At 57.0% G+C, this 23,785-nt stretch overlaps 2 non-coding genes and 1 pseudogene across 2 annotated transcripts; 2 read left to right on the top strand and 1 right to left on the bottom strand.

The window, feature by feature from the left end:
• Nucleotides 1-325: 325 nt before the first annotated feature.
• Nucleotides 326-398, top strand: TRNAF-GAA (transfer RNA phenylalanine (anticodon GAA)). The gene has a single exon. It is a non-coding gene; the product is annotated as a tRNA-Phe (tRNA).
• A 1,190-nt stretch (nucleotides 399-1,588) lies between these two features.
• TRNAA-CGC (transfer RNA alanine (anticodon CGC)) lies at nucleotides 1,589-1,660 on the top strand. Its single transcript has one exon. It is a non-coding gene; the product is annotated as a tRNA-Ala (tRNA).
• A 14,824-nt stretch (nucleotides 1,661-16,484) lies between these two features.
• LOC143171672 (olfactory receptor 14J1-like) lies at nucleotides 16,485-17,413 on the bottom strand (annotated as a pseudogene).
• Nucleotides 17,414-23,785: the final 6,372 nt, after the last annotated feature.

Genomic DNA, 23,785 nt, shown 5'->3' with positions numbered 1-23,785 from the left:
TCCATGGGGAAGGAGATAAGGTCTTCCACCGGCCCCATGCTTCTTCCACCCTCAGCCTCTGTAGTTGCGCATGTCTGGCCTGTCCACTTGCCTTCGCCACTGTCATGTTTGTACAAGGCCCACACACATCTTGGCCCGCACAGTGTAAGCTAGCATCTACCCAAACCTGGAGCCCACCTGGCTTTGGAGGCAGGGAGGGGCCGGGTCCCCTCTGCCTGGGGCTAGGCACAGCTTTTCTCTGGGAACCTGCCTGAGGAGCACTCCTTGTGTGTGTCAGCCTGTGGCCTGGCATGGGTGGCACAGGGACAAGGGCTGCTGGGGCAGGGCTGAAGTAGCTCAGCTGGGAGAGCGTTAGACTGAAGATCTAAAGGTCCCTGGTTCAACCCCGGGCTTCAGCAATGATTTTCTCCCTTAGATTATTGCAGAGCCCGTCTGCCGCCTTCCAGCCTGCCCCAGCCCTGCTTGTTCCTTCACCTCTTGCCAGAGTACGCTCCCTGCTCTGTAGCTGCAGATCTGCAGCTTAGAAGGAGCCTTCCTCCAGCACCACAAGTCCCCAGCCTCCCCCTGGGCAGGCCTCTCCATTCAGTGCTCTTTTGGGGTGGTCCCCAGCTGCCCCTCCTTCCCTGCTCCACAGGGGTTGGGATCTCTCCTCTGCAGGACCTCTGCAAAGATCCTGTCTGTCTCCTCTTTGTCATTCTCAGTGGTGCACAGGCTGCTCCCCACCTCACACACCTCCTTCACCTGGTCCTCAGTTCCCAGACCAGAGGCCACCATCGCCCCAGTCCCAGGGAGAGGCACTCCCTGGAGCTGAGGCCTGAACAGCAGCATCCTTCCTCTGGAGGTCTGTCGCAGCAAGACCTCTGATGTGCCCAGGACAGTTGACAAAGCTGTGCTGAGGATCGTCCACTGTAGTGCATGGGCGTCAGTGTTGTTCGGTCACACACTGTCCTGAGCAGAGTTTCTTGGCTCCCTCTGCCCCCCTGCTGCAATGATTGATGAAATGCATATGTGCTCCTCTCTGGGCATCAGCCCCATGGAGATGGAAGCCTGCCCTTCACCCCACCTCCAGGGATGCTGGTGGGAAGAGGGGTGCAGGGGGAGGCCCGGTACCTGGATGAGGACGTGTGAAATTTCATGTCCCCCCACCACACACCCTGGGGTGCCATCAGAGCCTGGGGGCACCTCACCCCAGGGGGGCATTTCCCTAACCCTGTTGCTCTGCTCCTGCTGTGGAGTCGGGGACGGATGTGGCACAGAGGGGTGAGTGTTTCCCTGGGTGGCAGAGGAGGCTCAGGGGCTTTCTCCTCTCCATCAACCCCAGAGTGGGTCAGAGCATGGGAGCAGTGCCTGCAGCAAGAGCCTCCTCCTGCCCCATTGCCCTGCAGAGACGTTGAAGGGGCAGTGCTCTGCAGTGCAGCCCTGTGCCAGGATCAGGCCCCAGTGGCGAGGTAGGACTGTCTTCCCCCATCTTAGGAGGATTCAAGTACTATTTTCTGCAGAGGGTCCCTGGGCACCCAGGGGACAACAGGCTGTGCTTGTCATAGACATGTCACTGGAGGAGAGTGTCTCTCCTGCTGGCAGGCGCCAAGGGGATGTAGCTCAGTGGCAGAGTGCCTGCTTCGCATGTGGGAGGTCCTGGGTTCAATCCCCAGCATCTCCAAGGGTGTTTTTTCCCTGATTGCCCAGCCTCAGGCGGGTACAGGCTGGATCTGGAGCACTGGTCCTGTCCTCTCCAGGCACTGTGGGCCTGCCCTGCCCTGCCCTCCCAGGGCCTGGCTGTGGGGTGAGGAGGGCTGTGCTGTGCCTCTTTTGAGCCCCCTCTCAGAAGAGAGGCAGGCAGCTGTGCTGGACCTGAGCTCAGGTCACTGCCCTGCACCACAGACCCACCCCACCCACCGCCTGGGGACAATGCTTGGCAGCAGAGTGCCTGCCTAGGGAGAGGTATCAGGGAGGGGATAGACATCAGCAGCACACTATGAATCCTTTCTGGCTGCACTGAGAGATGTGGTGTGAGGGTGCTGGTCCAGCCCAGGTGCCCTTTGGGACCAGGGCCACACTGCCCTGGTCGCTTTCCAGGGGTCAGGGTCTGAGATTGTCCTGTCTCCAGGTGGAGATCCCATACCAGGTGGGAAGCACCCAGCTGTGCCAGCAGGTAGGGGTGTCTGAGCTGGAAGAGCCTGGACAGGCCTGGGGGACTCCAAGCTGGAGGAATGACATTTCTTACCCTGACCCTGTCTCCAGGTCCTTTTCCCTCTGCCATCACCACTGGCTTGAGCAGAGCTTCGGCTCAGGGAACCTGGAGCCGCTGAGGTCAGGCACAGCCCTGCAGAGGTGGGACTGGTGGGGCCGGCACCCACCTCTTGTTCCTGGGGGGGGGTTGGTGGCTCTGTCCACCCCATGCCAGTGGGATCAGGGAAACACAGGCCTGTCCACAGCCGTGCAGAGGTGGGGAGGGCAAGGAGATGGTGCCTCGGCTGCTCCCCTGGCAAAAACCTCTGCAACCAAAATGGAGTGTGAGACCCAAAGTTTCACTGCAGGGTGCCCAGCCCCTGGGAACAGTCAGGGCCCAGATTCAGAGAAATAAGGTATAAAAGTGAAGCAAAGAAGAAGGGGGGTGGGGATATCTTCTGAACACAGGATGGTGGGCGCCAGTATGGACACTGACCTGCAGACCCAAGCCACCCCAGGCAGGGACGGGAGAGAAGAGCCCAGTGTCTGTCCCATGCCACCTCCCCACCAGCTCTGCCCTCCCACAGGTGTAATATCTTTCTCTCATTCTGACGCCTGCCAGAGGTTTGCCTCCTTCTCCTTCTCCTCCTCCTGGTGGACATGAGCCACAGGCCCGGGGTGGGTTTGAGGGGGCAGCACACCTGAGCAGAAAGAGCCCGTTTCCTGGCATTTTGGGGTCTGAACAGTCTGGCCCTGCAGGCTGGGTCCGTTCTCTGCAGCAGTGCAGGATCATCACTGTGTCCCAGATCTGTGCTCGCTCCTGCAGCTCTCAAGAACCCACCTGAGGGGCCTGATGGTGAGAGCCCAACCCTCTGCACTGCTGCCCCACGCTGGGCAGAGCATGGCTGTGGAAAGGCCATGGGAGAGGAGCAGTCCTAGGGTGAGACCCCCAAGGTGATGGGTGACACACATGGGCACTGCAAACACAGCCTCCATCCCCTGGGAATCTCCCACCAGGGCAGGCTCCAGCCCTGCATGTCCACAGGGAGAGGTGGGCCCAGAGCTGGGGAGGGAGGGGCTGGCTCCAGGGCCAGGGGCTGTCAGCAGGAAACCTCTAGAGACCAGGGCAAAGGAGTGTGTGAGCCTGGGCTCCCCCCAGACCCCCACAGGGTCACCCCAGGGGTGGAGGAGCTCCCAGCAGGGAATGGGCCAACGCTGTCATGGTTAGTGACAGCTGCCTCCTCCCCTCTTCTGCTCTAGGGCCAGATCCTGCTCTTTGCAGTGCTACTGACTGCTCCCCGCAGGGAGCCCTGCTGTAGACACCCAACACACCTTCCAGCCTACAGCAGCAAAGTCCATCAGAGAAGAGCTGGAGAGTTGTAGAGACCCACCAGTGGGAGCAGGGAGGGCAGTTTGGGCCCCGGGTTCCTGCCCAAGTGTCAAACCCTTCTCCCCACACAGCTCCTGTGTGAAAGGTTTCTCTGCCCATGGGAGCTGGGACAGGTGAACGCCCCAGCCGAGGGAGAGAGACCCTGGCTCAACTCCCAGCAGTGCCTGCATTAGGGGAGGGACACAAAATACCCTCTGCCATGGAAATGTGCCCACGTTAGCACCCTCCCAGGCAGGCCCTTCTCCAGGCCAGGGGCTGGATGACAGCTGTGGGCTCCAGGCCACGTCTCACAGGGATCCTTTCTCCCTCCCCCTGGCCTCTCCCTCATCTGCCTCCCACAACGCTGAGGGAAAGGTCCCCCCACCAGCCGCTGCTCCCATCCCCCCTGCACCTGCACACAGGTACTGCCCCGACACAAACCGACACTGTCACCCCTGGCGAGGCAGCAGGAAGGCAGGGGTGGAGGCAGGAGTGCAGCAAGAGGCCGGGGTCCCAGGGCTGCCATGGGGCCTTAATGCCCCTGCCCGGGAAGGAAGGCAGCTCTGGGGCTGTGATAGAAGTTCTCGGGGTCTGCAAGGACCCCCAAGGCAGCAGGAACAGCCCATGGAGACTGGAGTCCTGGCAGAGTCATTGAAGGGGCAATCCCAGGCCCCTGTTCCCCAGCAAGTGGCTCTGTACCCTGTGCCGAGGCAGTGGGGAGCACAGCTGCCTCCTAACCACTGTGGGAGATGATCCATGGGCCGTGATCCCCCCTGTGGCTGGCTGGGGTGTTCAAGGCACCACGGCCACCTTAGGGCTCACTTCTGTGGGGCCACAACCCAGGCCTCATCCCAACATGGCAGCTCTGTCGTGGGACCAGCATGGTCCTGGGGGAAAGAGCAACTGGGGAACCCCGAGGTGAGGAGATGGGCGTTCCCACTGGGGTGCATCACAGGACCTTGCAGAGAGCCATTTTTGTTGGAAACTTTTGCTGGCAGGATGGAATGTCTCTGTCAGCAGGAATATTCCCCAGGGACCGTGGGCTCTTGCAGTCCAAGAGCCTGACCCTGAGCCCGCTGTCTCCAAGACGCACCCGTTCCCCTCCACCACGTCTTTGTGCTCTGCTCCCCCCGATCAGCCTCAGGGAGATGCCTGTGACCTGGGCAGGCAAGCACCAGCTCTGGCTCAAACCCCCAAAGGCTTTTATTAAGAACAAATATGGAGGCACAGCGTAAAAACAGCATAATACAAATAGAGGACATGCCCAGCTGTTTCTGCTGCCCGTGGGAAAAGGGAGACGGTTCCCTGGTGCTTGCGGCTCTCCCAGCTGCACAGTCCTCTCCTTCCTCCCGGCTGCACCCAGCTGCACGGCAGGGACGGGCTCTCCTGGTCTGGGCATCAGGGACTGTTGTGCACTGAACTCTGGTGTCGCAGCCTTTGTGTCCTCACTCAGGGGGATGTGCATGGTCATAGCCCATGCTCTCTGGGGACAGGGACCAGGCTTCTCCCTCAGCTCCAGGGGCCCCAGCACTTCTCTGGGAGCGCAGGTTTGCCCCTGCAAGCAGCAAGGCAGGCCATTGCACGTTCGCCCCATGGGGTGCCTCTCCTGCTCTGTAGATCTCCTGACTCCCGTCTCCTCAGTCCCGAGATGTTCAGCTCCCTCTCCCACCCCCTGGTCCTGCAATGGAAAAATTCCTGGGTCAGGTTCCCCCATCCCAAGAGGTTGGGCTCTCAGTATGACAGCAATTCATCCGGCACCAGGGATGGCACCCCAGGAACCGGTAGCGCTATCTTTCCCTCTCACCTCCGGGTGCATCCCTGGGCCCTGCTCCCTCCTCTGGCGCCCTGGGCATTTCCCAGTCTCCCTGCCCAGGGGAAGGATCCTCCCCAGGGTCAGAAACCTCCCTGGCATCATCATAGCCATCTGCTGGGTCTCCTCCGAGCAGGACAGGGACGTCTGAAAGGAGAGGGGAGCTGGTGAGAGTGAGAAGATACATCCCGCAGAGCAGAGGATGGGAGGATGCGCAGGGACATGGGGCTCAGACACCGGTGTTGGCAGCACCACAGGACACACCCAGTGTGCTCCCCAGCTCTGACGGTGACACTCAGTGACATTGCTGTCCATCACATGTCTGCAGGGACAGGACATCAACCCCTTCCTGCCCCTGTTACCTGGTTCTGAACGTGGACCATCCTCCTCCTCACTGTCCCTGGGGTAGGGCTGCAGCTTGGTCAGGGACCCCTCTGAATCGGAGCCTGGAGAGAGGCACAGTGGGTGTTACGGGAGTGCGCTCTGCTCCCCTGGCTTGTGGTCAGTGCTGCTGGGGACGGGGGACCCACGGAGCCAGGGCTGAGTGGGGAGGAGGGCTCAGGACTCACCCTGCTCCCCTGGGATCAACCCTGTCTCAAAGGGCCTCCCAGAGATGCCTGGGGACAGCCCCTTCCCTCACCCCTCAGGTGTCACATAGGGGTGCAGGGACAGGCAGAGAGGGGCTGTCCCCGGCTGGGATGGGCAGAGCTGGTGGGGAGGAAGCTTCTCTCCCAGGCCCAGGACCTGGCTGCTCTCCCCACGGACCCCACAGTCCCAGCACTGCAGGGAGCATGGGCCAGGGGGCTGCAGTAGGTCAGTCCTGGGTGGAGACCAGGGGTAATAGTCCTGCACATGTGCCCCCCCATGAGGGACCCACACCCACCTGTGCCGCTGAACCTTGCCTGCTTCTCCCACACTGGGCTGTAACAGATCTCCTCGTACACAGCCTCAGGGAAGGGCTCCCAAGCTCTCTTGGAGCCTGAGGACAGAGGCAGGGTTGGCCCAGGAATTACAGAATCATAAAATAGTTTGGTTGGAAGGGACCTTTAAAGGTCATCTAGTCCAACCCTCCCTGCAATGAGCAGGGATATCTTCAATTTGATCAGGTTGCTCAGAGCCCCGTTCAACCTGACCTTGAACACTTCCAATGACGAGGCATCGAAAACTTCTCTGGGCAACCTGTTCCAGTGTTTCACCACCCTCAGCGTAAAAAATTTCTTCCTTATATCTAGTCTAAATCTACCCTCTTCTAGTTTAAAACCATTACCCCTTGTCCTATCACAACAGGCCCTGCTAAAAAGTTTGTCCCCATTTTTCTTATATGTCCCCTTTAAGTACTGAAAGGCTGCTATAAGGTCTCCCCAGAGCCTTCTCTTCTCCAGGCTGAACAACCCCAACTCTCTCAGCCTTTCTTCATAGGAGAGCTGTTCCATCTCTCTGATCATTTTTGTGGCTCTCCTCTGGACCTGCTCCAACAGGTCCGTGTCTTTCTTATGCTGAAGGCTCCAGTACTCCAGGTGGGGTCTCACCAGAGCAGAGCAGAGGGGCAAAATCACCTCCCTCAACCTGCTGGCCACACTTCTTTTGATGCAGCCCAGGATACGGTTGGCCTTCGGGGCTGCGAGCACACATTGCCGGCTCATGCCAGTGCTGAGCTTGGAGCAGATCACACCTTTCCTCTCCCCCTGGAGCTTCCCCCTCTCTGCCCCACAGATCAATAGCATGGCCCATGCCTTGCCATGGGGAGGTCAGGGTTGGGCAGAGGAACAGCCTGGGGGTCTGAAACCACGAGTATGGACCCTGCTGCCCCACGCTCTTCCTGGCATCTCCCCTGACCCAGAGCCCACTCCAGCGCTGCCCAGAGTGCTGCCAGTGGCAGGTCCTCAGCCGTCTCCCCTCTGCTCCCATCTGTCCCAGCCCAGCTCTGCTATTTCTCTCCTTGCCCCATCCCTAACTCCTCCCTGTGTCTGGACTCTACCCCTTGCTGCTGGTGGCCCATGGTCAGGCAATCAATGGGGCAGCACATGGGAATGCAGGCAGCACACACTCTTGTCCCCCCAGCTCTGCCTGTACCAGTCACCACAGCACCCCTGGCCTTGCCAGGAGGCATCTTCCCCTGGGACCATGGGGGACAGACCCACCTCTGCGCCCAGCCCTGGCGCTTCGCACTTGCCCGGCCAGGAGGGCCAGGAGCAGGCAGAGAAGGGCTCCCAGGATGATGCAGATGATGACGGGCAGTGAGACCTTTTCGCTGCTGATCAGACAGCCCCGAGTGGGATCTGCATGGGGCAGGAACACAGAAAGGGCAGCACCAGGCCTGGGAGAGGTGTGGGGCCAGGGCACCCCAGTCCTGACCCCCATTACACCGGGGGTAAGGGGCCCCAGGGGGTGAGCGATGGGGAAGCTCCCACCCTACTGCGTAAAAGACACCCTCCCCAACGCCCCCCAACGCTACCCCGGTGCCTCCTCCTGGGAGTTTCACACCCTGAAAAGGATCCCCTTCCCTCCAGCTGTGGGTCACAGCCTGGCCTCAAGAAGACCCAGTGCTGGCAGGGAGGACAGGTTACCTGCTCAGGGGGTTGGTGCTGCCATTCTGAGTGCAGCTGCAGAGGAGGAGGAGAGCTGGGCTGAGAGGGTGTGTGTGCAGGTACCAGGGAGCCTCCTCTCTGACACGCCGTGCGTGTGTGTTTGTGCATATATCCCTGACCTATCCCACCCAAATTGCCCCTCCTGCAGGGCTGCTCAGGGTGGCCGGAACAGAGCCCGGAGTCCTGCTCTGGGTATTTCACAGGATGGCGCAGGTAGCCTGGGAGATGCCCCTGGGAACTGCAGGGCCCTGCAGGCAGAAGCTGGAGGACATCCAGCCCCACAGAAGCAGCTGCCCACTTGGGAACAGGCTCCCATGTTCTGCAGGGACAGCCTTGCTCTCAGGAGCTCTGGAGCCATGATGGGACCCAGCAAGGAAAAACGCCTTCCCTGGCTCCTTGCCTATACCCCCGTGAGGAGTCCCAGCCCTGCCGCTCACCTGAGCAGTTCACGGAAGCATCCTCCTTATGCCGGCAGGCACCACTGTCCCTAGGCCGAGCCCAGCAGTTCTGCAGAGATGGCTCTGTCCCCCGGCACTCCACCTGCTCCAGCCAGATGGGACCCGTCCCCTCTCCAAACGCAGCCTTGTCCAGGGCAGACACTGCGGGGCCACAGCCCAGCTGCCTGCATGCCACCTCAGCATCCTGCATGTCCCAGGAGTCGTCGCACACCGTCCCCCAGGAGCCGTGGTGCCAGACCTCCACTCTGCCCAAGCACCCATTCTCGCCTCCAACGGCACGAATCTTCTCCCTGTCTGGAGAAGGCAGAGACCTTCCAGGGCACCGGGACAGCAGGCAGAGCCCTGCCAGGTGAGAGGGGCATGCAGAGGAGCAGCTACCTGTGCAGCTTGTGGAGTTTGGGCACACAATCCCCAGGGCCGGGGGTGTTTCTGACCGTCTCCCTGCAGAAGGAAAAGCTGGGGTGAAGGGGCTGCTGCAGGGGAGTCATGCAGCAGAGGGTGGGGTACAGCTCTGCTCACACCTCCCCGTGCTGCCTCGCTCACGGCAGCAGCTGAACCCTGGTTATTCAGGGGACACACACAGCAATGTGGGGGACCCTGACTGCTCAGCCCCAAAGGGATCCTGGTTCACAGAGAAGCAGGAGGGTGTCCATGGAGGAGACACTCCTCAGAGCCCTGGCTGGTGTCTTCTGAGACCTTGCCTGGAGACACCTCTGCCTCCCCCGGGCACTGCTGGGAGCCCTGCTGGCAACTGGTGGTGAATGTGTGGGGCTCTGAGAGCTGAAGTCCCATTTGTGCCACCAGAAGCAGCAGGGTCTGGCACGTAAGGTCAAAGCCCCTGTGGGCCTTGTCTCTGTACTTGACTGTGCCCAGCAGGGAGCAGGAGCTGGGGGGATGCTGGAGCCCGGGTAGCTCAGAATTACCATTGCAGGTGATGTGGGTCTCATCTTGCAGGTCATCGCACGACTGTGGGTCCCAGGGAGTGGAGGGACACTGCCAGAAGGAGCTGTTTCTCTCCCCACACTCCACACGATCCAGCCAGGCACGGCCAGACACCCTACCATAGGGCAGGCGTGTTTCCAGGAACCCTCCATCCCCACAGCCCAGCTCCTTGCATGCCAGCGACACTGTTTTGGGAGTCATTGAGTTGGAGGAAATGCTCCCCCGTGTGCCATTGTAGAAAACCTGCAGGTGCCCAGAGCAGCCATCAGTGTTCTCCAGCCTCAGGGCCATGAAACCTGGGAGGAAAGACCCCAAAGGGGAACAAGCTGGTCTGGGGCTGTGGGAGCAGAGAAGCCTGTTCAGCCCCCAGGCCCTCAAGCCAGGCAGAGGCAGGGCCAGCAAGTCACCCTTTTGCCAGGGGGCAGAGAAGAGTCCCTGATGGACAGGCACCCATGCCCTCCCCACTAACCCTTGGGGACAGCTCAGCTTACAAGGGACCTGCAGTTGGAGTGAGGGGGTTTGTGCATGTGTGTCCCCAAGGACAGGCTCAGGCAGCAGCTCAGAGGCAGCCAGGGACAGCCTCGGTCGTTGCCGCCTGTCCCCTCGTCCCAGCCTCCCTGGGCACTGGGCTCCCACAACAGCTCCCGGCATGGGCCTGAGCAGACAATTCCTGCATCCTCTTTATGCCTGTAGTCGCGCTGCCCCCAGGACCCTGCTGGGCAGTCCCAGAGAGCAGCTTCGGCCCCAGAGCAGTTCACGCCGTCCAGCCAGATCTGCCCAGAGCCTTCTCCTAACTGAGCGGAGCCAAACGCCTCCACCGCCCTTCGCAGCCCAGCTGGTGGCAAATGACGGCGGCATCAGACAGGTCCCAGCCATCATCACAGATGGTCCCCCAGCTGCCCTGGTAGTAGATCTCCACTCTCCCAGCGCAGCGCCCAGGCCCATTTACCAGCCGGACCTGCCGGCTCCCTGCAGTGGGAAGAAACCCCAGCTGCCATCAGGGGCGGGTGCCCACCCAGCCCAGAGCCTGGGGGGCCCGTGCAGTGCCACTCACCCCAGCAAACGACCCCCACATCCTCTGCAATCCCTGCCACTGGTGCACTCTGAGGCAGGGAGGTGTTGCAGAGGGTCGGGTTGGCCTCATGCCCTGTGCACCGGATCCCTCGCAGCGCCATGGGACCCATCCCTCTCTGAGGCTTCGAGGGGTTGTAGGCTATCTCTGCCTCTCCGCACCTCAGCTGCCAGCACACCACACTGGCCTCCTGCACATCCCACTGGTCATCCAGGACCCTGCCCCACATCCTGCGCTGGAAGATCTCCACTCGCCCATCGCACCGGCTCCCTCCACCCACCAGCCGCAGGATGCGGAGCCAGCTGGGCCTGGGGAGAGCAGCCATGCCCCAGCCCTTGGCAGCACCAGAGAGCCCAGAAACCTGCAGCACCTCTCTAAGCTCTAGAATCCTTGCAACACCCTGGAGCTCACCCACCTGCCTCCAGCCCTCTGTGCTGAGCTTCAGGAGCATTTTCTTCCCAGTCCTTCAGCGTTCCTCAGCAAGACACTGACTTTGCTCTTTGTGGGGCAGAGCCACCCAACATGTCTGCGCTGAGGCAGCCTGGGCAGCTCCCGCAGGAAGGAGCAGCAGCCGGTGCAGTTACCCAGGGACAGTCAGCACTGGGACAAGCCTTGCCCAACCTCAGCGCTGACACTGGCACTGCTGAGACACCAGGCAGAGCCCACACGTCTCTATCCCTCTGCATCCCTGGGGATGGGGGACTGGGAGCCTGTGTCCCTGGCAGGGAGCAGAGCAAGGGGCGCCTTTCTGACCAAACAGGACAAGTCTGGGTCTTGTGCTGACCAGAAGCACCAGAAGCAAGGCAAAAGCCCAGCCCTGCTCTGCAGCTCACCCCCCAGGTCTGCTGCTGGGGGCACCTGGGCAGCCCCCATGGGTGTGGGATTGGGGTCTGTGGGGCTGGGACAGGGCTATCTGCGGCCAGAGGGATGGAGCTGAGCCCCACAGCCCAGGATAGGGCCTGTCCTGCAGCAGGAGAGCAGAAGATCCCAGCCCTGGCATGGCCTCAGGGCCTGAGCCACTGCCCTGGGGGCAGAGATGCCTGACCTCGTTCAGGCCTCAGCTCTCCCACAGCAGAGTGGTGGGTGAGAGCAGGCAAAATCCTCCGGGTTGTTCCTGGTGAAGCCAGGGCTTCTCAAGGGAGAAATGCAGCCTGGTGCTGCCATGGGGTCCCCTGTTTTCGGTGGCCATGTCACATTTTCCCAGCACTCACCTGAGCAAATAACAACAGCGTCATTCTCATGGCAGCACAGTGAGGCCCCCAGGGCGGTCACTGGGCACTGTCCCAGGTGGGCTTCAGTCCCATCATAGTGCAATGAGTGTCTCCAGACAGGGCCGGTCCCTCTCCCAAAAGGCCCTCCTCTGGGAATGGACTCAGCAAACCCACAGTCAAGGTGACGACAGAGAACGTGGGCATCCAAGAGATCCCAGCGGGAGGCACAGAGGGTCCCCCAGGTGCCTGGAACCTGGACCTCCACCCTCCCCTCACACTCTGCTGCTGTTCATGAGCCTGAGCCCTGTGTCCTTGTGAAAAGAGAAGGATGAGAGATGGCGGAGTTGTGCTCTCACTCCCTCAGGAACTAGAGGAGAGGCCAAATGGAGGAGAGCCTTCCATTATCCTCCTTCTGCATGATTTTAGGGCTGCAGACAACCACATCACCCCTCCAGTCCTCACACCCAGCATGGCACTGTCCTTGCCCTGCTCCCCTGTCCCCAGCACCCCCTCAGATATGTAACACCCCAACAGGAGTCCTTACGTGTGCAGGTGACACCAGCGGCATCCGTGTGGGTGCAGGGCTGGTCTCTGGGGACCCCATGGGGCAGAACATGAGGAAGAATTCACTCCCCGCTACCAGAAAGGAAATTAACTCTATCCCTGCTGAAACCAGGACACTGCAGCTCTCTATCCCACGGGACCAACACCTTCTTCATATTGAGCTGCCCTCGGGACAGACAGGGCTGTGCCACACTGTAACTCCCTGCAGACCACGTCGGCGGCTTTGAGACCAAAGTCTGAGTCACAGACAATTTTCCACTGGTTCCCATTGTGGATCGCCATGAGTCCTGAGCAGGGGCTGTTCCCTCCAACCAGCTGGACAAATCCTGGAGCAATCAAAGTCCCCGGAGAGTTCCCAGAGCCCTCTGGCAGTTACATGCCTACATCCCACCTGGTCTGCAAGGTGACCACAGGGAAGGAGCCTCATGACCCTCCCAGCAGTTCCCAGTGGCTGCTGATGGCACAAACACACCAGGGACATCTTGCCACTCCTCAGACATCAGTACAGCACTCGTGGGCTTGCTTTTCTCCCAAACCCCCAGCCGTAGGCACTGCTCAGACAAACTGCTGCCATTTTGGAGACCCTGAGCTTCCTGGCAGCACCCAGAGCACTTGGGGCCCAGGGAGACTGGCCCAGGCACTGTTGGCTGCTGCAGCCTGATCTGCCCGCTGAACTCAGGGCCTGGCTGAGGAATCCCAGAATCACACCAGAAACACACCTTTCTCTCAGGGTGCTCTCAGGCTGTTGGGACACTGCTGTTAGACAGGACATGTCACAGGGTACAGGTATGACACGGCTATATTGGCAGTCCGTGTCTGTGCCAGCCCGGACTCTGGCACATGCCTGGGGAGGGGGTCCTCAGCCAGGGCCAGAGTGCACTGCCAGGCATGCACATCCCCATCAACAGCCAGGCAGAGGGCAGGAGAGCGGGCAGAGGAGCAGCCCTGGGCTGACACGAGCTCCCAGTGCAAGGACAGGCACTGAGGACACTGCAAGTGCTGGCAAAGCCCCAGTGGCCCAGGGCAGCTGGGGGCTGGGGTAGGCAGGAAAGGTTGGGCAGCAGGTTGGCACTGCCTGCATGGGGCCGTATCTCCATGGACTGTAACTCATGGGGTGAGCCTGGGAGACGAATGAGGTGCCACGTGCAACCCTGTTCCTCTGCCCAAGGCCAGCGCTCCTCCACTCTGAACATCCCCTTTGCTTAGGCTGAGGGACTCGTGTCTGCCAGGAGGCACGATCCAAAAGTCCCTTGCCACCTCGTGCCCTTCCCCGGGGCTGTGGGAGGTCATGTGAGCAGCTCTTGGTGCCTCTGGCTTGGTGGGACCTGGCGCCTGGTAATGCCAGACTGGTCCTGGCTGAAAGGGAGGAGAAAGATGGGAACCAACAGACACAAAGGGGCAGGGAGGGGGATTCATTTCCCAGTGCCAGGCACTGACCGAGGGTGGGCTGAGCCAACTCAGGGGCCAGAAAGGGGGTGGGCACCTGGGGTGGGATCTCATTGGTCTTTCCTCGGGGACCAGGGACACTAGCAATGACAGTCCCAGCTTGGTGGTGTGACCAACCACACCAGGCCCTGCTACAGCCTCCACTCGTTGTTCCCTGAGGGCACAGCCAGGTCCCTTCCCCTGTCCTGGCCTCACAGGTGGGGAACAGGCTGGCCATTTACCTGAACATGTCACTCCAGCATCCTCACCGTGATCACAGTTATGTGATCCGTGGTGTGTACAGTCAGACAGGGCAGACTCGGTGCCATGACAGCGAACATCATCCACCCAAATGGGGCCAGATCCTGACCCAAAGTGTCTGTACTTAGGAGCTTAAACAGCAGAACAACAGCCCAGCTGCTTACAAACCACCGCAGCATCAGCCATGTCCCAGGAGTCACCACACACGGTCCCCAATTGGTCCTGGTGTTTCACCTCCACTCTCCCAGCACAGTGGCTGCTGCCATCCTCCAGCCTCAACTCTGCAGCCCCTTCAAACACCGACATGGGACTGGTCAGGAGAGCACCAAGCCCCAGACTGCAGGTCTGGAGGTCCCCTCTTCCCAGGCCGAGTCACAGGCACCAGGGTGGGAGCCCTCTCCCCTCCGGGCTCTCCCTGGGAGAGTGTCAGTGTCCCTCCACTCCCCATGGGCTGTGTAGGCCATATCCTGCCCCACAGCCCTTGGCACCTCCTCCCACCCCAGTGGCCCCCTGCTCATGTTCACTGATATACCGTGCCCCCTGGCCCTGCACAGGGCACCTGCTCCTCCCCAGCCCAGCACCCCTGAACAGCTATGTTCGGTGTCGTTCTCTTCTCCCAAGTAACTAGCGATAGGACGAGAGGAAATGGACTCAAGTTGCGCCAGGGGAGGTTTAGATTGGATGTAAGGAAAAATTTCTTTACTGAAAAAGTGAAAACCACTGAAAGAGTGGTTAAACATTGGAACAGGCTGCCCAGGGAAGTGGTTGAGTCCCCATCCCTGGAGGTATTTAAAAGACGAGTAGATGAGGCACTTAGGGACATGGTTTAGTGGGTGGTGGTGTTGCGTCGACGGTTGGACTTGATCATCTATCAATGATTCTATGATTCTATGATTCTATGATTCTTCCACAAGTGGTAAACTCTCCTTTTTTTTCCTGAGTCCCAGCGAGAGCTCCCCGTTCAGCCAGGCCAGTCGTCTTCCCCACCCGTTCTTCTTACAACGTATGGGGACAGCCTGCTCCCGCGCCTTTAAGACTTCCTTCTTGAAGATCGTCCAGCCTTCCTGGACCCCTTTGCCCTTCAGGACTGTCTCCCAAGGGACTCTCTCAACCAGTGTCCTGAACAGGCCAAAGTCCGCCCTCCGGAAGTCCATGGTTGCAGTTTTGCTGGCCCCCCTCCTTACTTCACCAAGAATCGAGAATTCCACCATTTCATGGTCGCTAAGCCCAAGATGGCCTCCAACCACCACATCTCCCACCAGTCCTTCTCTGTTTGTAAACAGCAGGTCGAGCGAGGCACCTCTCCTGGTAGGCTCACTTACCAGCTGTGTCAGGAAGTTGTCTTCCACACACTCCAGGAACCCCCTAGAATGCTTCCTCTCTGCTGTGTTGTATTTCCAGCAGACATCCGGGAAGTTGAAGTCCCCCACGAGAACAAGGGCTAGCGATTGAGAGACTTCTGCCAGCCGCTTGTAGAACGCTTCATCCGCCCCTTCATCCTGGTTGGGTGGTCTATAACAGACTCCCAGCAGGATATCTGCCTTGTTGGCCTTCCCCCTCATCCTTACCCATAAACACTTGACCGGGTAGATGGGGATCACTGTTTGTGAGCCCCTTTCCATCTTCCCTGATGGCTCAGTAGCCCAGGATGATGCTTGGATGGACCATGGGGTGTCTCCAATGGCACAAGGGGATCATGAGGGCTGCACTAGATCCAGCCTGTGGGTTTTCAAAGTATCCTGAATCACTCTCCAGTCTTGTGTCCTTTTGCCTGCTGGATCCTCACAGCCTCTCCTGACATTGCAGTGTCTTTGTTAGCACGTGGGCTCCGCAGGTTCACTGTGTCCTCTGAGAGACTCTACTTGGATGGTCACTCATTTGGGTGTATTCCTGACACCAGCTTTGGAAGAGGCATCTAGCCTTCTCGCCCTGCCCTGAGGAGCCCCTTTGGTGACGGTGGTGCTAGCAGAGAGGCCAGCTCTGACACAGTGGTTCACATTGCCTGCTCTTCCCCACAGCCACAGGGATGCCACTGTAGAGACAACGGGACTGCCACAAATTACACGAGACCTTTGGGCTTCCACAATTGCAAAGGTCTAAGAGGACAGTGTGGAAGTGAGGGGAGACCATCACTGAAAAGACCACGTCCTGCTGCTGTCCATGGACACGGCTCCAAGGAAGCAGCAGCCCTGACTTGAAGGTGGCAGAGTGGCCACTGAGGCAGTGAGCGGCAGCCCTGAGGGCCACTGCGGCTGCTCTGCCATGCAGCAGCTTGCCTCTTGGCTCCTGAACCCCTCCTGCCTGCTGGGGCTGCACCCCCAGCTCCAGAGAGGATAGATAAGAGATGGGAGCTGAGACAAATAATTTTCTGCTTGATTCTCTATTGAGTTTATCTAAGCAGGGAGCCTGGCTCCATATATACATGAGGTCTTTGAGAAAAAAAAGGTAGGAGGCCAAGACTAATATTATCATAGTTATATATTTAAAAAAAAAAAAAAAGGCAAGCAAGCAAGCAAGCAAACAAAACTAAGCGAAAATTAAAGACACATATGAACAGAAGTTAGTCATGGCTTTTCCTGAGGTACCCATGGAGTCCTATGAGACCGATGGGCACCTTATTGATGCTGAAGTAGCATGTATTCAAATAGTTTCCACAGGCCACCCTTGATCTCTTCGTTCCTTATGCTGTAGATGAGGGGGTTCACTGCGAGAGGCACCACCAAGTACAGAACTGCCACGACCAGATCCAGGGATGGGGAAGAGGTGGAGGGGGGCTTCAGGTAGGCAAACATGCCAGTGCTGACATACAGGGAGACCACGGCCAGGTGGGGGAAGAACGTGGAAAAGGCTTTGTGCCGCCCCTGCTCAGAAGGAATCCTCAGCACAGCCCTGAAGCTCTGCACGTAGGACAGCAGAATGGAAACAAAACAACCAAAGACTAAAAAGGCACTGATCGCGAGAAGCCCCGCTTCCCTGAGGTAGTCTCAGTCTGAGCAGGAGAGCTTGAGGATTTGGGGAACTTCACAAAAGAACTGGTCCAGGGCATTGCCTTGGCAGAGTGGTAGTGAAAATGTATTAGCAGTGTGCAGCACAGCATTGAGGAAACCACTGCCCCAGGCAGCTGCTGCCATGTGGACACAAGCTCTGCTGCCCAGGAGAGTCTTGTAGGGCAGGGGTTTGCAGATGGCCACGTAGAAGTCATAGGCCATGACAGTGAGGAGAGAATACAACGCTGAGATCCAGAAGATAAAAAAAAATACCTGTGCAGCACATCCCACGTAGGAGATGGCCCTGCTGTCCCACAGGGAATTGGCCATGGATTTTGGGAGATGGAGCCCACGTCGAGGAGGGAGAGGTTGAAGAGGAAGAAGTACATGGGGGTGTGGAGGTGGTGGTTGCAGGCTAGGGTTGTGATGATGAGGCTGTTGCCCAGGAGGGCAGCCAGGTAGATGCCCAGGAAGAGCCAGAAGTGCAAGAGCTCCAGCTCCCGCATGTCTGCAAACATGAAGAGGATGAACTCAGTCATGAAGCTGCTGTTGGACATTTGCTCCCCCTGGGCACAGAAGTCTGTCCAAAGATGGAAAAGACATGGTAAAGTTAGGACAGACTTCTCTCAGCAAAGGTACTCCATTTCTCATTGAAATACACACCCACCCACCCCCAATTAAAAAGCATTTCCTTTCTCTGGGTTGTTGTGCTGAATGTGCTGTGAGGAGCAGGGGCTCTGCCTGTGATGTCCCGAGGAGTCAGCTCTGCCCTGCTGCAGTGAGTACACGGGAGCTGGTTGGTGACACCTCCGGTGTTCACAAGTGATGTCAGATGTAATCCACCTTTAGTGGAAAAGTTCAGTATCTGCACTTATGACTCTGAAGAGTGTGGGCTGAAGATGAGAGTCTTAGTGTGTCTTTATGGTAATTTTGTCTGAGTTTCTTGTTTTCCATCATTACGTCTGGTGAGTGCTCTTTTTAGGGGTTAGAAATCCCCATTTTTACAACTGAAAGTGTGAAAGTCCTAAGACCAGGCAGGCAAAAGGGGTCAGCTCTCTGTGGCTTAGTGCAGGGTCATGAGAACTGCAGTGTCCCTCCTTCTGTTCCCAGCTGCCCTGTGCTTTCATTTGTGCTTCCTCAAGGATGACTGCACCTGCAAATTGCTTTTAAAACAAATGCAACTGGACTCTGATGAGAGCAGAGGAGTCCTGTTTCAAAGGGCAGATCTGTGAACTCTGAGAGGTCGGTGCCAACCCCCAAGGGAAGGCTCGGCACTCCCTAGGATCCTACACGAGAGCCGTGCCTTTCTGGAGGGCAGCTTGCAAGCGCAGAAGGACAGGCAAAGGGGATAGTCAGGTGTCCTGAAATGGGATCTCCCAAAGGGAGAGTCAACGCTGCCCTGCAGACAACGCCCAGAAGACATCCACAGTGAAGGACCAAAAGAGAGCTGCCTGAACATAGCCTCTCCCAGTCCTTGCTTGCAATTTCCTCCCACTCCCTGCCATGACTCTGCTGCCTGGAGCCGTATTTGCCAGGAATTGTTTCTCTTTGCCCAAGTCTCCTCCTTGTCCATGCTCACAGAGCTCATCCCACTCACTGTGCACTCATCTTGGCCCTGCAGACACCTCCTGGCAGCAGGACACTGCCCAGGGGCATCTCCGTGTCTGCAGGCTCTGATGGTAACATGAGCGCAACCCTGGGGAGGCTGGAAAGGGGATACTGGTGCTGCTCGTAGGGCACAGGGTGTTGATTTTTGATCATCACAGGTTTATTCACCTCTAAGAGAAGCATATTTGGAATTTCAGTGCCTTCTCCAGAACTGAGAGATGAATTTCTATGTCCTGTTCCCCACCCAGACAACCAAGAGTAGAAGACTGAAAGCACTGGATCCTTACCTTTCAAGTAGCCCCTGCCTTGATGTGCTTCTTGAACAGTGCCCTGGGAAAGTCCTGGGGGTGATCTGGAGCTGTGAGTAGCCCTCACCCACATAGAACCCCCTTGACAGCAGAGGAACCCTGCCCTGCCCTGCCCGGCCCTGCCCTGCCCTGCTGGCAGTCGCTCCTTCCACCCACAGCTTCTCCCTGCAGTGCCATGGGAACATCCCCAGGCAGGCTGAGTGCTGACCTTGGCACCTTGGCAGGTGGCAGAGTCCCTGCCCCGGCACAAAGCCCCCTGGGGCACAGGGACCCTGCTCTGAAGGACAGCCCTGGGAATCCTTGGCTGCACACCCCCTTCACAACCCTGCAGCCATCCCCGGGAGAGGGCAGCCATCATGCCCTGTCCCTCTGATGGTGCAGCAGGGAATGCCTGCTCTAGAGCACATCCTCCTACCCATCACGAGAGAGATCCCATCGGCTGTGGGCTATAAGAGCTTTACAAGATCGCTCCAAGAACCGCATCTGCATTGCGGTCACATTTCTTTCTCCTCATGTCCAGTCTCAGCCTCCCAAGCTGCACTTTGTGGCCCTCTTCCCTACTCTTTCCCACTATGAAGAAAAGCTCCACCAGCTCTGATGGTGCATCTCTTCAAGCAGTCTCAGGCTACTGCTATACAGACCGGAGCCTCCATGCCACTGGACCAAAGGGCCAAAGAGGCCCAGGTTCCCCAGCCTACCTAGACCGGGCATGTGCTTGAGGCCCCAAACCCCGTCTTAGCAGAGCTCCTCCGGACCCTCTCCAGTTCCTCCCCACTTCTCTAGAACAGGAAGCCTCCACAGGGGGACACACTAGTCCACACGTGGGCACACCAGTGCCGACTCCAGGTGGATGGTTGCTCAAGTTGTCTGGGTCGCCACATACTTCCTAACGCAGGCCTGTATGCAGCTGGCCTTGCTCACTGGGAGCGTGCACCACTGGTTTGTATGGCAACCCTGACAGTGCCCAGGCCCTTGTCCTCAGGGTCCCTCCTCAGCCCGTCAGGTCCCAGCTGGCCCTGACTAACCTCATACACGTTATTCTGCCCCCGATACAGGACTGGCCACTTCTCCATGTAAAACTTCAAGAGATTCTTCTGTTGGCCAAATCCCAGAGTTTCTCAAGATCCCCCTGGACTCAAGCTCCATTTGGTCAGCTGTTAATATTTGTGTGCAGATGGCTCGCCCCGATTGTGGTGCCTCTCACAAGGTCACAGCATGGGGAGTTGCAGGGCACTACAAATACTAAAAGGTGGTGCTACTTTAATGCAATTTCCTTCCAATGTAGGATTAACCATGGTGACCACCTCAGAAACAGCTGCAAAGCCAGCAAACCCAGGGCCGGTGAGGAAAGAGCAAACAGAGGTGGCGTGTTTGTATGGAGGGCACAAGAATGATCCAAGGGAAGAACTTGGATGAAAAGAGGGAGAAAGAAAAGAGAAGGTGAAGCAAAGGACAAGCTCAAGGCTGTTTGGGGTGCCTGCCAAGCAGCTCTGCATCTGAGCAGCAGTGACTGGTGTGGGACAAGAATGACACAGATGATCCGACCAAACCTATGTCTGGCTTACTTCCAGGGTCATGGGGAACCCGAGTGCTTTCCCTACCACGGGGAAGGGAAGACCTGTGGTGGAAGGAAACGTGCAATCCCTCATGTTGGAAGGGACCCCGGGAGGTCTCTAGACCAACCTCCTGCTCACAGCAAGGGCGGCTATAGTTTCACACCAGGTTGATGAGGGATTTAGTCACGTTGGCTTTGAAACCTGCCAAGGACTGACCCAGCACAGCGTCTCTGGGCAACCTGCTCCAGTGCTTGAGTGTCTCCGTGGGAAAACTGTTTTTCCACACTTGTTTCAACTGGTGCCCGTGGGCCCTCATCCTCCCATCACACACGACACGGAAGAGCCCAGCTCTGTCTTCTTGATGAGCTCCTGGTAGAGGTGGGAAGGCCTGTGGAAAGGAAGAGGTCCCCAAAGCCTTCTTTTCTCATAACTTAACAAACCCAGCTCCCTCAGCCTTTCATAGTGAAAAAGTCAACCTTACAAATGTGAGCCTGAGATGTTTAGGGCTCTTCCAATCCTACTGGATTTTTTTGCAGTTGCAAGGGACCTCAGGAGTTGCAAGGCACCCTCAATACCATCACTTTCTGCACGTGTCACTCTCATTTGTCATCCTGGTGCAACACACCGCTGTTGCGGGCTGTGAGGAGGGCCCATGCTGAACAAGTAGCTATTCATAATTAAACTTTGAGCCTAAAATTCTTCAGGGATGTTTCTTCTGCCCAAGGGGATGTGCCAGCCAAGGAGCATTCTCCAATCACACTGGACAGGCTCTGGATGCACACTGGTGTGGCCTGTGTCAGCATCGACCTGAGGATGGGCTGAGTGGCAGACCACCTGGCAGTGAAGTCCATGCCTGCAGGCATGAGTGCTGTTAACCACACAGCCCTTTTAAGTACCCTCACATTCTGGACTGCCATTATTTTCTCCTCATCCCCATGGAGCTCCCCTTGACGTCTATCGTAGAGGTCCGCTAGGTAGGAGGGGACGGGATATGGGGTGAGACTGAGACTTCTGCACTGGAAATGTGCTCAGCTGACAGAGATGAATCCACACTTAGATAACGAGGGGCACTAGGCATTGGGAAGAGCTCTCTTTTCAGCCAAAATTCCTGTTTTATCTCCCCAGGAACAGCAGAGATCCACCTGACAAGTACACCATTTTATTTAGAATTAACGACACAAGCAAGCAGGGACTTTTCCACATTGTCTTCTAAAGAAGACACAAAGATCACTAAGGAATTCGTTCCTCCCTCCTCTTACCGCTTCACAAACATCCACAAGGCAAACGCTTCTTGAGGGCGCCTGGTGCAGAGCACACGCTTTCCCAAACTTTATCCTCAGCGATTCACAGAAGGACCATTTCTACATCACGGTCTAACAATCCTATGAGGACTGGGTGCTGGCCAGGACTTTTTTGAGCCCTTTCCTCATGGCCTCTCTGACCTCCCTGATCCTCAGGCTGTAGATGAGGGGGTTGGCCAGGGGCATGAGGACGGTGTAGAAAAAGGAGAAGACTTTGCTGAGCTGTTCTGGGCAGCAGGTAGACAATGATGAGGGTGCCATAGAAAACCGCGACGATGGCGAGGTGAGAGAAGCAGATGGCGAAGGACTTCTGCCTGCCCGCACAGGATGGGATCCTCAGGATGGCAGCCATGATGCACACAAAGGAGGCTAGTGGGAACATGAAGAGGAAGACTGTACTTGGAAAAGACAGTGTGAAAGACACTCATTTGACCACACTTGTGTCACTGCGGGAAAGCTCCAGCAATGGGGCAAAGTCACAAAAGAAGTGACGGCATAGGAAAGTATTAAGGAATACTCATAAGTCTAGTACCAAGAGCTCAGCTGCTGTATTTCATTTTTCCATAAGTTAACCCTACAATGCATTGATTGCAAGCGGTGATATAACAGCATCCCTTTAAAGGCAAAGAAAATAAAAAAAAAAGAGTAACAAATTCTGTGCTTGGACTATAAAGCTCTTCTGTTTCATATAAAAAAGAGCTGGAATCTATGGACAGCCAGGTTTGCTGAAGAGCTAACACTGAGGAGAGATTTGTTAGCACTGGTTTGGGAAGAATAGCTGATAAATTGTTACAACGAGGAAAGAAGAGTCCGACTGAGTGGATTCTTGATGAATGAGGAATCAAATATTGACATAACCAATGCAGTATTGGCAAGATGGGGAAGAGGGTGATGACCTCCTTAGAAACTCTAACCCAAACTCTAACCCTAACTGGAACCCAAACCCAAACCCTAACTAACTCATACCCAGCCCTAACCCTAACCCATCTTTCTAGGCCAACAGCACCAATGTAACCACACCAGTAATATCATATCACTCCCAGATTACCATGGTAATAGCATCAGAAAAAAAACCCAAATTTGGTTATAGAGGTAGCACAACTAGGACAGACAGATGAGCGTTTTTGTATCACCTTGCCGGTGCCGGTTCAAGGCCTGGGAGCGTGAGGAGCTGCTCTCTGCTTCCTCATGATCTGGAGGCACCACTGTGTGCCAACTCAAGTCAGCCTCTTGGGTCAAATGAACCACTTCTCAGTTCTTATCGGCAATATTGACTGTTTCTTTATTGACTCTTAGAGGACCTTAGCAACTGAGATACCCAGGCTGCGGATGGGCAATTCCTCATGCAGTAGCTCTTCTCACTCCTGTCTCTCCCCATATTGATAGTCTTACATGTCTCACAGAAGGAAATCACCCCACAGTGCCTGGATTTGCCCATGGTTGCTCCAGCCCACACTACTGCCCCTTCATAACCTTTCCGACTTTAGGATTGTGGTGGGAAATGGTCTTCTTGTCCTGATCCTGGCTTTGTTGGCTACCTTAAAAAGACAGACTGTAGGTTCCTGGGTTTCAGAGTAAGAAAGCAAGGACTGCACGGACCTCACACAAGAGCAGGAGATGCTCTCCTCTGGAAGGGTTGTTTGTGCTATTGGCTATAAAGTTACTGTCGGCTTCCTTGGTCAGAATCAGTCATCCAATTTTTTAGGCATTGGGGCCACATCCATCTGTACAAATGTAGATATCCACAGTGGAGTGACATGACTCAGTCCTTTCCATCTCCCACGCATCTCCAACTTGAGCTTTCTCTCTCTGCCCTTTCCATATGTGAACCAGAGTACAGACAGCATAAACAATTGGTGTTTGACCTCTCAGAGCCACGTCCCTCTTTGAGCTAACATCAGGCACAGGACAAGGGTTGCGGCCCAGGGAAGGGGAGGTGTAGAGAAGCCTTCTCTGTTGCTGTAAATTAAACACAGATTGAATTTGCTTATTTTCTGCTCCCCTTCTTGCCTTTTTTTTTCCCTCCAACAAGTTCAGCAATTTTCCTTTGAGCTACCAGTCCTCTTTTCTCAATTTCTCTTCTTTCTAAAGTCATATTGTTATGATGGAAGTTGCTCAGATACTGCTAACCATGCTTGAATAGCAGCCATGCTTAA

The sequence above is a fragment of the Aptenodytes patagonicus genome, chromosome 29 (genome assembly GCF_965638725.1).
Source record: "Aptenodytes patagonicus chromosome 29, bAptPat1.pri.cur, whole genome shotgun sequence".
Lineage (NCBI taxonomy): Eukaryota > Metazoa > Chordata > Aves > Sphenisciformes > Spheniscidae > Aptenodytes > Aptenodytes patagonicus.
Note: the sequence above shows the minus strand (reverse complement) of the source record. Positions and strands in the feature narration are given on the sequence as shown.